Genomic DNA, 12,819 nt, shown 5'->3' on the forward strand with positions numbered 1-12,819 from the left:
AAGCTGGGAATTAGGAGCTCCGCTGTGACCACCAGCAGTTGTTTTCTTCCTGACTTGAATTGGCATGACCCTGTTAGCCTGACACCTGTTCTGTTCCTGAGATAAACTGTACCTGTTCCTGGGATAAACTGTAATTAAATATAGGCAGTAGGAATCCTCTTTTCTCTTTCTCCTGTGTGACCCTCAGCAAACTGTTCTGTCTCCTCTCCTGTAGTTGTGAAGTAGGCAATGGGTAGAAACAACGTGCTCCTTGAGTCAGTGTGCATGGCTTGACCTTGAGACTTCTGAGTCTTGAATTTTAGAAAGCAGCCCTTAGCTGAAAGCCTGGATCTGCTACTGAAAATAGTAAAAGGTAGCTAGCCTCAACATGATCTGCAGAAAGAATTGTAGCTGTTCTCTGCAAGTTTTTTTTTTTTTTTTTTTTTTTTGTGGGGGCAGGGGAGGGGTGGGAGTTGCCACAACTTTTTAAAGTATTGCTCTGAATTGAGGGCTCTGCTTTAAGTTGGCAGCCAAGTTTCTGAATATGGTGAAATGTTGGAGGTGTGAGAGAAAGGTGGATAAGAAAAAGCAATTTATACCCCTAGGAAACCTGGGCACGCAAAAAGTGTACCAGATATTGCAAAATGGTGCAGCTAAGAAGTGACCATTATGGTTTTCAAAGGTGTGCTCCAGGTTATGTTTGCTGTAGCTGCAAAGTGCAGCTGAGGTTCCAGTTTCATACCTGAACGGATAGAGTCTTTTTCTTTCCAGCATTGCTGACACTAGTGCTTCGCTGCTCTCCTTCTGCTGTGCAGCAGTAGCAGAAGGATGGAGCTGGTGGCCTGACAGGAGGTAGATTTGCCAGCAGTGCACAGTGGAATACGGACGTTAGCTCAGTGTGTGCCCAGTTGTTCTGTAGATCCCGGCAGTGCATAGGAGGGATCGCCACTCACGTGGAGGGGGGGAGTATATTTGGCTTCAGCCCAGAATTTATAAGGGTGGTGGCTCATTCAGGACATTGGTGAGAATAGGCTGTGGGGCAAGCACCTTGGAGTATGGAAGAAATTCATTAGGGATACCATTAAGATTATTAACGGGATTGAAACTTCGGTCTTTAATACAAGGCAGTGCGTTCTCTGAGTTGAAAATCTGCTTCTCCTCAGAAAATGAGTGGCTGGATGATCTCCTTTCTTATCTCCAGGATATGTTGTAAACTTTTCCATTGACCTCATGGCTTCCTCAGACAGCTGTCTCAGCTTGTCCTCTGCCGGAGTGACCTATTACTTATCAGCTCATTATCTAAGGATTTACTAAGAGCTTATGCCAGAGGCTAAAGGTGAATACCCAGAAATGTAGGCATTTCTTTCATTATCCCTACCAGGTGAATCATGTGTGGCATTTGGCCTTTGAAGTAACCTGAGCATGTGAGAGGCAAGCACAGCTCATCTGTGAACTTGAGAAACAAGTGAAGTGTGTAAATGACTGTCTGCCATCATTTGCCCTAAAAAAGGGCAAATATTGGCTAAGAGCTGCTGCTTTGAGATGCTCATCTTCAACCAGAGCAAGATGTGACCAGGAAATTACATTTGTTTCTGTCTTCCTCATCAATCACTTCATGAAAAATAATTAGAATGGATTGATCCTCTAGAACGTTATCCCAAAACTTATCCCAAAGCCAAAGCCCATCAGGCGTGCTTCTGTTGCTTTTCTCATGTAAAAAAAAATCACATCTGAGCAGGCAGTCAGTCCTTCAGACCCGAGTGTTGGCAGAAAGAGTCACTGAGATCCCAGCCAGCGTGTCCTCCTGTTTGGGACAGTCTCATTAATGCTGGGAAGCTTCTTTGGTTTTGGACATCTGGAAGCTGAGTAGAATCTTCAGTTGGTATCACTGATTGATAAGAGATTGTGAAAAAATGGGTGACATAATATGAATTTGGCAATTTTGTTGGCCTAAAAAATTCCTTTTCCAAAATCTTTGAATTTTGCAGGAAAGAAATTGAACGTGCAAAATCCCATTTATTTTTTTTTTCCTAAGAAAGTTGATTATTTATGAAACAGAAACTGTTCTGTAGAAGTTGATTTCTCTGGAACAACAGTATTCTGTGATTCAGACTGAGATTTGCTAATAGAGCTATTGATCCTTGATTTCCCTCAACCACAAGAAATGTGTACCTGTTGAAGGGCAGTGTAGACTATTGAACTGCTCCCTTTTGGCACTGTGCAAGTCCACAGTAGCCATTGAAATGGAAATCAGGTTCCCAAGCCTTCACCCACAAGATGAAGAGAAAGAAAGATCTTGTTTATTTGTTTGTTCTACCGTACAGAGGAGAAAATGGACTGAAATTTTGTGGAGAGAGAAAATGGGCAAAATTTCTTGATGGTTACACTTGATGCTTTTGGTTACAGAGAGGCACAAGAGATGGTGCCTCTGTTCTTTAGCAGCTTGTGGAATATTTTCCCAGTGAAGTACAACTGCGGGGGTGTGGAAAACAGGGTCAAAAAACACAAGTAGGGATGAGGCTTACTGGCAAGAAACCATTTTTCTTAGGGCTTATGAGGAAAGAGCGTCATTTGGTTATCATGACAGAGCAAAGCAGTCCTGTCTGGGCACCAGCCTTTAAAAAAAATGACACCATGTCAAAATCCCCCTGCATTCTTTTTAGGTGCTTTTGTTTTTCTTTTTGTCACGAGTTTTGGGAAACATGATGTTGTGGTTTTCGTCTCCTAAAGCTGTACTGCTGGATGTCTGCCCAACATGAGACATACGTGAGCAGGGAGACTAATTTAGTTTTTCCTCCATCATTATGGGGGTAGCTTGTTGTGCAGAGCTTGCCTCTGAAGACAGGCAGAGAGGTCTTTGTCCCTTTCCAAACTCACAGAACCACAGAACGAGGCTGGCAGGGACCTCTGGAAGTCATCTGGTCCAAGCCCCTGCTCCAGCGGGGACACCCAGAGCCGCTTGCCCCAGATCATGTCCTCGAGATCTTTGAGCTTTCAGCTTCTCCTTTTGGAAGGGCAGCTTGGAGTACAAATTGTTTAGGTCAGGACTTTTTCCCCTGTAGCTTTTATCAGAATGGCATGACTTGTGAATATTACCCTTCATATTTACTTTTCCCTCTGTTCTGAGATGCTTGATTGCCATTGTGCACTCGGAAACACCCAGCGGTCCTATTTCTGTATCCAGTCCTGAGATAAACCAGACTAGGACTGTGTGTCCAGTGAAATCATCATTACCAGATCATGGCTGCAACGTAGATGTCTTTGCCAAAGAGATACTTGCTCTGAGAACCAAATATATTTTCACTTCTGAGGCCCAAGCAGCTCTGTCACATTCAATTAATTTGATACACACAAGTGCACATATTATGAAGTTGCTTTTTGCTGTTTCTTACTGTATGCCTATGCTAGCAACCCATTTTTATTGTGATGCTGACTGTTCAAACTGAAAACTACAATTTCCACCTTTTGCCAGAGCTGGGCTTCTAAGTGATGGGAGGTATTAAAGACACAAGGTGTTGCTGCAAGGTGTCACCCTACCTCTAGCTCCAGAAACAGAGAAACTGTTGCAAGGCGTTTCTTGATCACAAAAAAAGTGCCTAGCCCTAAAACTGTACAAGAGCTTGAAGTTTACAGATACACCCCAAGCAACCCAAAAGCATTGCTGAGTGTATCACAGGTGATGATCCACCCATAGCTAACTGTACTATTGAATTCTGTTAACAGGTTTGTGGCACCCAAAACTCAGAGTTTCGGGGGAAATTTTGATTAAACTCTGACTTCTCTGAGCTGGGGGTGTTAGCTCTGGAAAACATCCACCAGTTGGATCCTGTGTATCTTCAGAGCTTCTTTTCTTGTCCCTGGGTCGTCAGTGAGTGAATGATTTTTCTGCCTAAAATTTAAGTAGGGAAAACCGTCAGAATTTATCAGTTTCCAAAACCAGTTCTGCTGAGCAGGACGCTCATACCATAGTCACGCAACGATGGACTTGTACTCTTAATGCAGCTAGTGGCTGTATATTGCAAGGGGAAGGTGAACTTGGAAGGGAAAGAAAACACTTCATTTGGAGCTGAACTTCCATACCTGCCACAATACAGTTCAGTTACCTGAAAACCTGCAAGACAAAAGAGGGCAGAAGTGCAGAGTGCTGATGGCTAGGAGTACTTCAGGGAAAATTCTTCCACTGTCCTGGGAGCAGAGCAGAGGAATGGATAAAGGGTGGCTGCCCTAGATGAGGTCTTCTAGGGAAAAGTCCTTCTTGGTCTGAAATTTGGCACCTGGAGACAGGTGAGAGCTCAGTCAGCTCTTTAAGGAGGAAATTGAAAGCAGAGATAGGAACAAGCTGTGGGCAGTTTAAGTTGCTTTAATTATTCATTTAGCTTTGCACCATTTTGCATTTTATAGACCTTCTTCTTCCTTTTGATCTTCTTTGGCCTTTTTATTTTGTGGCACTGGTTTGGATGCAGTGCCTCGACCAGCCCTGCTCCCTGTGCTTGGTACTTCCCTCAACGTTGACATGCTTCTCGGGGCCTGGATTCCAACTACTCTCCAGACCCTCATCCTTTTCCTGCCCGAGAGCCTTGAATCTATTACCCAGGGACGCCGCAGGGGTGGGTAGCACCGTGGGTGTTGGGGGCAGATGCCTCCTTCTGCTTCGAGCAGAGATGAGGGTCCAGCTCCTTTCCTCTCGTGGGTGGTCAAGCCCCCTGTCCTGCAGGTGAGCAGCTGGATCGGCTGCTGCCCCTTGCGGGGACTTAGGAGGGGGCTGCTGGGCTTCAGTAGGGGCAGGTTGACACCTCCTATCTGCCTCCCTCAGAGACTCCCAGGAGCCCCTCAGGCTGCTGATTTCTCGCTGCAGCCCGGCCAGCTGCTCAAGCAGTTCCTTGAGCAGGGCACACCTGCACCCACGACAGCCCTCTCTTCCCTCAGGACCCAGGGGGGCCTCCAGCTTTCGGAGCTCCCCACAGTCACCAGCCTGGACTGCCGCTTCACCCCACAGGGCATCCACCTGGGTGCCCCCATGAGCCCAGAGCGGCCGTGTCCCCTCAGTTCGGGTTGCCCCCTCGGCCAAATAGGCGGTAGGAAGACGGAGAGCTCCGATAATGCAGTGAACTATTGCTAGAGAGTCCTCAGGACTTCCATGACTTTTTGATGACTTGCCTGATAAAAAGACTGTATTGAAATGAAGACCAGAATCATTCCAGGAGCCTTTTGAGTGCTGGGTTCAAGAAAGATGGCAGCTAATGCTTGGGAAAGAAAAGTTTTTCTAGGTTAACCTCACCTGGGTTCTTCTGCTTCCAAGGCGCATTTCTCTCTTCTTCTAAAACGTTTTACTTCGCAGTTGAGTGGGAGCAAACAGGGGGTCCCTTGCCGGCTGCGCTTGCATTCTGGTTTTCAGAGCCTTGGCGCGGAGTGCTGCTGTCCCCTCAGGACAGCGGTTTGGGGAGAGTGACAGCGGGTGGCTGAGGAGGTGCTGTGAGCCCGCGCAATGGCTGTGCGTAGCTTTACCAGCCCAGGAGCCAGGAAGAAGCACAGGTGCGTGGGCTGCGCGCTGCTTTTCCAAAGCCTAGGCAGACATCTTCTCTTTTTGTACTGCCAGGCACAGCGTCCAGCTTGCGGACTCAGCTGTAGATGCCAGATGTCTGTGTACTTTTGGTAAGGGAGAGTCAGGCTTCCACTGCTCCCCAGGCCCAGATACATATAAATAGGGGGAAGTTCAGGGATGCCTAAAATGCATGGGAGTAGGACAATGGAGCCCTTAGCTTTGTAAATAACTACCTTTAAAGCCTTTTGAAATGCAGTGTTCCTGTCACCATTGTGTGTTTAGACTCTCTACCCTCTTTGTTTCTGCTGTGTTGCAGAGGAACGTGGAAGTAGCCGTAAAGCTGTGCCTGAAAGAAAGCCTGGCAGGCTGGCCAGGTAATTGTCTGGCCTCCGTCACCTGGTGTTAGGCAGGCTCGAGGTGGGCTGAGTGCTCATCAGCTGTATGCCAGCTGATGGACCCCTCATTGCAGTGGCAGGTGACCACCCTTCCCTCTGTGATTCGGTTAGGGAAGAGTTTGGATTCAAGTCAGATGGGAGAGAGCAGCTCTGAGATGAAGTTGGAGTTGTGCTGGTTGGACGGATTTGGAGTTTCTCTGCTTTGGGAAGCTCGGTCACTGTGAGTGGGGCAGAGGAGAGAGAGCACACCTGACTTCTCAGGTACTTGGCAGGTTTCCACTATTTTTATTTTGTCTTTCTTTCTTAGAGACTGATGGACCTATAAGCATGTGAACCTATGTTCAAAGGCTGTGGCCGGGCTGGGAAGGCAGCTTTCAAGGAGAGCATTTTTAGTGAGAACCCGGGGAGGAGGAAACTTGTTTTCAGTACGTGTGCATGGGCTTGAGAAGAGCGGTGGTGGGTGCTGCTGGCAGAGAGGTGGGGCAGCAGCCCGTGAGTAACTCAGGTAGCTCTTTGCTTATGGGGCGCGTGGGCCTGGGGGCTGCCTGGCACTTGGAGACACTGGGGTCAGCTGGACGAGCTGCGAGGGAGATGGGGTTTTTGAAGTGCAGGAATTGACAGCCGAGAAGACTGGTGCCATGTGGAGTAGTTTTGAGGAAGGGAAGTGAGTTACTTCTTTCTGCAGGTGGTTTCTGGTCCTCATCCCTTGTAATAGGTTGCTGGCTACAAAGAAGCCAGGATGACAGGAGGTGATAAAAGGTGGCTGCCCAGGTCAGCAGGGGAATCGCAAGCTCAGGAGTCCCAGCCTTGCAATGCTAAAATGCCGGAGTGCTGGAGCAGGGCCATGAGGCAGAGAAACACAGGGTGCTAATGGGGGCTGTTTGCAGCAGTGAGATCTGTCACACCTGTGTGAAAACCCTGCAGACCTTGAAGGTGTCTGCCAGGAAGGCTCAGCAGCATGAGAACAGTCCCCTGTCCCTGTGTTTGCTTGTTTGTGTGGCATCTCCAGCAAAGGTCGGTTCAGCTGACAGGACGGGCTCTTTCTGCCCATGGGCAGGAGGTGGGATCGAACTGCTTTTAATTGAAGCTCCTGGCTCTGATAGACTTGCTCAGCTGGCTCATTTCAGTGCTAAATTACAGCGTGTTCTGATAATATTTTGTAGACTTGAGTGTTGGTGGGTCAGTTGTGATAAAACATCCCTGAAGTGCTGGTGAGATGATTAAACTGTAGCTTGTAATTAAACTAAGACGTGTTTTCTGTAAGTAATGGATCCGCACCAGAAAGAAACAGCAGGAAAAGGGCAGGACAGGAACAGAAATGTTTCTGGTGAAGAATATAAAATGGTATTTTATGTTTTGCAGAGCATGTGGAGAACGTGGGTGGTTCAACTGAAACGTTTTTAGAGTTTTGTCCCTATCGTGGCTGAGGGAGTGAGCGATCGCTGTACCATACTGCCAGGCAGCTTGTTCCTCACAGGCACTGCTGTGTAAGAGACGCATGTACAAGCCATCCTTAACGTGTCCGTTGCTGTTAAAGTGATGCATTTTGCATATTGCACGGTGTTCCGGCGTGATGCAGTTTGCGCACAAAAAGCAGGAGAGAAAACAGACACAGGGACACATGCTCTAGGCAGACAAGGTCTCCCTGCTTGTCCAATCCTTCTGCACAGTGCAAAGGCCACCCCACCGGGCGCATCCCACTTCTCCTCCTTCCCTCTATGCTCCTCAGGGCCTTTGCTGGTATCTTAAAAGCTCCTGAAGAACAGCCGCGTAGACTCCAGCAGCCCAGCACGAGATGTTTCCATCCTCCTCTGTGATGCAGCAGACATCTCTGGTGTGACTCTGAGTCAGGCTGTGTCAGTCATCTCAGGAGCACATGCAGATCTCATTTAGGCTTTTACAGAAAAGATGTGCAATTCCCTTAGCGCTTATATAGATTTTCCACAGTGTGGTATTTGGCTGCTTAGTCAGAGTTATCTTTGTGTTTTAAGAATAGATTTGACTACAGTCTCCTTGGCTGTACTGCAGAAGAAAGACTTTATTTGTCTTAGCACAGACACCTTGGTATGAGTGTCAGATGTGCCAGTGAGTATATGCTTAATTAAACAGCCTCCTTAATAGGTTTTGTTATCGTTTTAGTGTTCTGTACTTCAATCGTGTCTCTTAAAGGGCTATTTAATGAATTTCTGAGGCCATGTGATGAGTAATGTTCTTTGCCTGCTTGTTATGTAAAATTCATTAATGTTTCCCTTTGCATACATTGTTGAATTACAAATGTTATGACTTAATTAGTTTATTGCGATTTATGGGACAGCGGAGGTAGGGTTTTTGTTTTTCCTTTATTGATCTCATGCAGCACTAACCTGCTTAAAAGGAGCAAACAAACAGAAACTTGAGTCGTTTTGGTTTCCCTGCTGAGAAACACCTCCCCTTGACCCCCAGCACCTGGGGACTTTTCCATAGCTTGCTAATGTTAGTGTTTCCCCAACAAAGGAAAAAAATCTGCTAGCACTAAGCAAAGCTTCCCTTTTAAGGGATTGGCAGGACTCAGGCACCAGTACTGCTTTGAGCGTAGAACGTCAAATATGTATTTTCTTAAAAGCAGGTCCCCGTAGTATTTCTTTCCTTCTGAGTCTAACATAAATATTTGGGGGTAATTCCTTAGCTGGTATAAATTTAAGAACTTCCATCTGCAGGCCTGAAAAAGGGGCCAGAAAAGTACCCCAGCTGTTTTTCCTATACTTCCTTGGGAGTTCAAAGTATTAACGCCAGTGGGGGTAGAAAAAAGTGCCTCATGGGTAGGCGCAAGCCTTCAAAGCTGTCGCTATCTGAAGTTCCTGCTGAGGCTCACAGGGGTTAGGAAGGCTCGATATATTGCAACTATGGGACAGAAAGGGCACAACGTCCCTTGCAAGTCCTACTTACTGGAATTAGCACTAATTTCCAGCAGTCTGAAGTAGCACGTTCCTGCTGTACCTTCTAGCCCAGCTGTTGATGCTTCCCAGACTTATTTTCTCAAACAGAAATTTTATTGGGTGGGGAAAACGTGCAGCAGAGCCGAAGTTGTCAGGTCGGTTCTGTAGGGCGACTCCAGTTGCGGTGTGTGCTGGATGTGGTGGGTGTCCTGGTACCCGATCCGTGCACTGCCACAGCCCCTCTGGTTTGCCATCACGGAGTCTCAGCCCAGCAAGAAAGGAGCATGGCTGGACTACTTGTGGAGGAAGCAGAGCGAAAGTGGTAATAGCTTGCTCAGGGTGCATGGGGAATCTGAGGCAGACAAACAGAACTGTCCTAGATTTTAATGGCAGAAGCATCCCTTCTTCCACTTGATTTTATTCCCTCCTTGCTCCCTCCCCAGCTTATTCATGCTCCATTTCCAGGTTTTTTCCCTTGTTACAACTGGAGGTGCTTCAGTGGTCTCTCTTTCCCTTCCTAAGTCCTTCTCTTCCTACAGCTGCCTTTATTCCTCCTTGTTCTTATTTCCTGCTCTGGAGCGCACTGAACTCCCTTGGAAATGAGCTGCTGCTGGTGAAGGCTGGACTCGTTTGGAATTGCAGCCACAGAAGCCAGTCTCTCTTCCAGTGTAACGAGGTCGTGAGACGTCTTGTGGTAGTCTTTAAAGCTGACTCTGTCTTCCCCAAAGAGAGAAATGCAGGGAGAGGCTGTTGCACCACTGTTCCTCCTGCTGATGATGCAGACTGGAATTGCTTTTCCTCAAATGCTACCTGTGCTGGGTTAAGGCTCAGCTTTGTGCTGTCGTAATCCCACAGTCAAGACCACAGCAACCACACTAAGCTAGAGCAGCCCGAAGCTGGTCTCGCTGCTGTTCCCTCACTGTAACGTGTGCCTTGTGTGAATTCTCTGAGAGTGCAGATCTTTGACTTGACTCTGACCCAGTGTCTCAGCTTCAACCCAAAGTGGAACCACTTGGTCTGGGAGCAGCCAAGTTAGACTTAAACTGCAGAAACAACTGCTGAGAAGATTAACAGACCGATTTCCTTACTTTGCTGCCCTTCTTCCTCTTTTCCGTGTGGGGGTGTCAGAAGTAAATGATCTTTAAAGTCCTTTCCAACCCAAACCATTCTATGTTTTGGGCCGTAACTGTAGGTACTTCTGGAACATCTGGTTTTGCTGAAGAGAGTCGGTCTCTCTGGGAATTAGGAATGTCCATGCTGTGTCATCTTCATTTTCAGATCAGAGGGATGGGTATGAAAGGAAGAAGGAATTTTCTCATGCTATAAGAATTTTTCAAGGTTTTTTTTTTTTCAGTGTTTTCCTCCCAGGCTGGAACGAGTTTTACTCTAGAAATTTTATTTCCTGGTAATTGGGGGGGTGGGGGTGGGAAGGGAGACAGGACTGCCTGGCACGAGAAGAAAACTTAAACCTCCAGTAAGTACCTGAACCTCCTAAAACAAGGTCATTTCTGGCTGTTTCCAAAATGCCTTCCCCCTCCCAGAGTGCTGACCTGGGGGTCTGCTGAAACCGATCCATTCCCGTAGCTGGTTGAGACTTCAGTGAATCAGCCCTGTGAGAAATCTCTTCAGGAAATTCCTGCCTGACTGTACCCTGGCATCACTCTGTGACTAAGTTGGGAGCTTCCTTGGTTTGCGTGGCTGAGCAGGACAATAGGTCAAACCCTTGGTGCTGCAATCCTGCAGCCCAGCTGCGGCTCACGGCTTGAAGGACGGGGGAGAGCTGTGTGCCATCCAAAACCTCTCTTAGCCTCTGAATTCCCCAGAATGGGTGAGCTCGCTCCTATGGTGCTGGGACATGTTCCTGCTCTGGGAGAGGTGATGTAAGCATGGCGTGGCAGCGGCTTACATTGGGATTGGGAGCTGCAGGGTTTCTTCCAGGAAATCTGTGTTCGGCTTTATAACCTCCAGGAGGTAGCTGTATATTAGAAAACTCCCTCCTACCCCATGGGAAGGAGCAGTCTCTTCTGTACACTGTAAAATATATCTAAAAGTTCTTTGTGAACCGATGGCTTGGAGTTTTCAGGGGTCTCGCTTGCTGCAGGTGGGTGTGACGAGTTTGACACGGGCCCTGAGGTGAACCTGGCGATGGAGCGGAGCTGCCTGTGTCTGCCCCTCCTTGGCTCTGGGACCCAAGGAACAGAAACTGCCGGTGTGGTTTGGTACCAGAGCACCAAGTGACCCAGGCGGTCTGTTAGGTGCACCCTTGATGCCTGGAACCGGTAGGTGCTGCTTTTGTCGTGGGCCACCTTTGCGTGTCCCGAGGCTGCGGCTCGCCCTGCGCTGCTGCCTTCGCCCTTTCACTGCTTCCTGGTTCTCAAGGCCGGCTGTGCAATGCGTAAGGAGGGGATGGCCAAGATGATGAATCCTGCTGTTAACATTCATCTAATTGCCTCCCAGTCGCCCTCCACCCAAAGGTGACTGCCTTTCAGCCTGAGCACTCCTTGCCTCAGTTGTTGGGTGTCTTTTAAGTGCAGCGAAGCTAAACTTATCTCCGCTGGCCAGTACTGGAGGAGAAGCAAAAATTTAACAGGCTTTGCTTTTATTCAGCTTCCCAGCAGCAGCACCTCCTTGAACGGAGACTCTTACCTCCTCTGCAAGGCGTTTACGCTGGCATAGCTAGATGTGTGCATGGAATGAGACAGCCCCCCCGCCCCCGAGTCTGGATGGGCCTGGATTGCAGGTCCCAAGGGTAAACAGACTTGAGGAAAATGTCATCAGTGTCACAAAACGCCTGCCCCCTTCCGAGTCTCTGCTTGTTGTACAGAGCAGTTTGAATATTGGCTGTGCAGTGTTCTGATATCCCTGTGTGTGCAAGTTGAAGCGATTAAAAAAGATTTCGCTTCTCAAAACTGAAATCTCTCTGTCTTGTAGGAGACTCGAGGTGTAGGGCTTGGGAGGGGGGGGGCACCAAAACCAACCAAAGAATACCCCGCCCCCCAAAAACCAAAACCACACCAAACACCTTGACCAAAACTCCTCCCAGACAGGAGCAGGAGGGTTTAGTGAGGCAGAGAGAGGAATGCTGGATAATCCTTTTGTAGAACTAATAAAAATTCATTTTACCACAGACTTCTCTCTTTTCTTGCATTCAAGCATCACGGCCTTCAAGCCTCGAGTTAAAATCAAGCTGTCACTGCAGATACTTCTTTTTACCTTCCTTTCCTGAGCAGCTGGGAGGGAAATGTGGCACAGGAGCGGCAAAAGGGCACAAGTCTATAGAGAAATGGGTCGCTCATTCTGGAGTTGCTGCTGGCTGGTGCCACCTACACAGCGCCGGCATCCGTCTGGCACGGGAGCAGCCAAGTGTGCTCGCCCGGCCTTGCAGGTCTCCAGGTGCCAGGGACTTCTGGGTGGCATCGCGTACTGAGCGTTTCCCAGAAAGAGCGTGTCTCTGTGCAAACACGCCGAATAAACATACTCGTTCTCTCTGTCCAGCCCTGTTCTGTCAAGCGTGAGGTACAGATGCAGGATCCAGGAGCTCTTCCACGTTAATTTTTTCCACTCTTGCTGCCTCTTCTTCCCACCTGCGGCTTGAGAGAGTGCCGAGAGCCTTGGTGAGAGCCCGGCGGGGTCCGGCTGGCTCTGTGCTGCCCGCCGTGCTTGAGGTGGGGAGGAGAGGAGCCGGGAGGCAGTGCTTCACCTCAGGGCCCGGGGGAGAAGTGGTGATGCTGAGCACCGGGAATGCCCTGCCTTTGTACCTTCTTCTGCCCTGGAAGAAATGTCAAGTGTCTGAGAGATACCAACGGGGGATGGGGAACTCTCAGCTGCTGAGGGCTGTTGTTACCTTTGCTGAGGCAGAGCGTGATCCAAAACAAGCAGGCTGGCCGTAGGGGTGTGGAGTGACCAATCTTGCTCGTACCCATGCTCCACGTATCTTGTGAAAATGAATACACGAGGCAGAATCGGAGGGGCCTGAGAGGTGCCCGTT

General features: G+C 48.5%; 1 protein-coding gene across 1 annotated transcript in view; it reads left to right on the forward strand.

Annotated features, from left to right (window-relative positions):
* LOC310880476 (uncharacterized protein) overlaps window positions 1-12,819 on the forward strand; it is a 300,941-nt gene that overhangs the window by 59,672 nt on the left and 228,450 nt on the right. The window lies entirely within an intron of this gene.

The sequence above is a fragment of the Anser anser genome (assembly GCF_964211835.1).
Source record: "Anser anser genome assembly, chromosome: 12".
NCBI lineage: Eukaryota > Metazoa > Chordata > Aves > Anseriformes > Anatidae > Anser > Anser anser.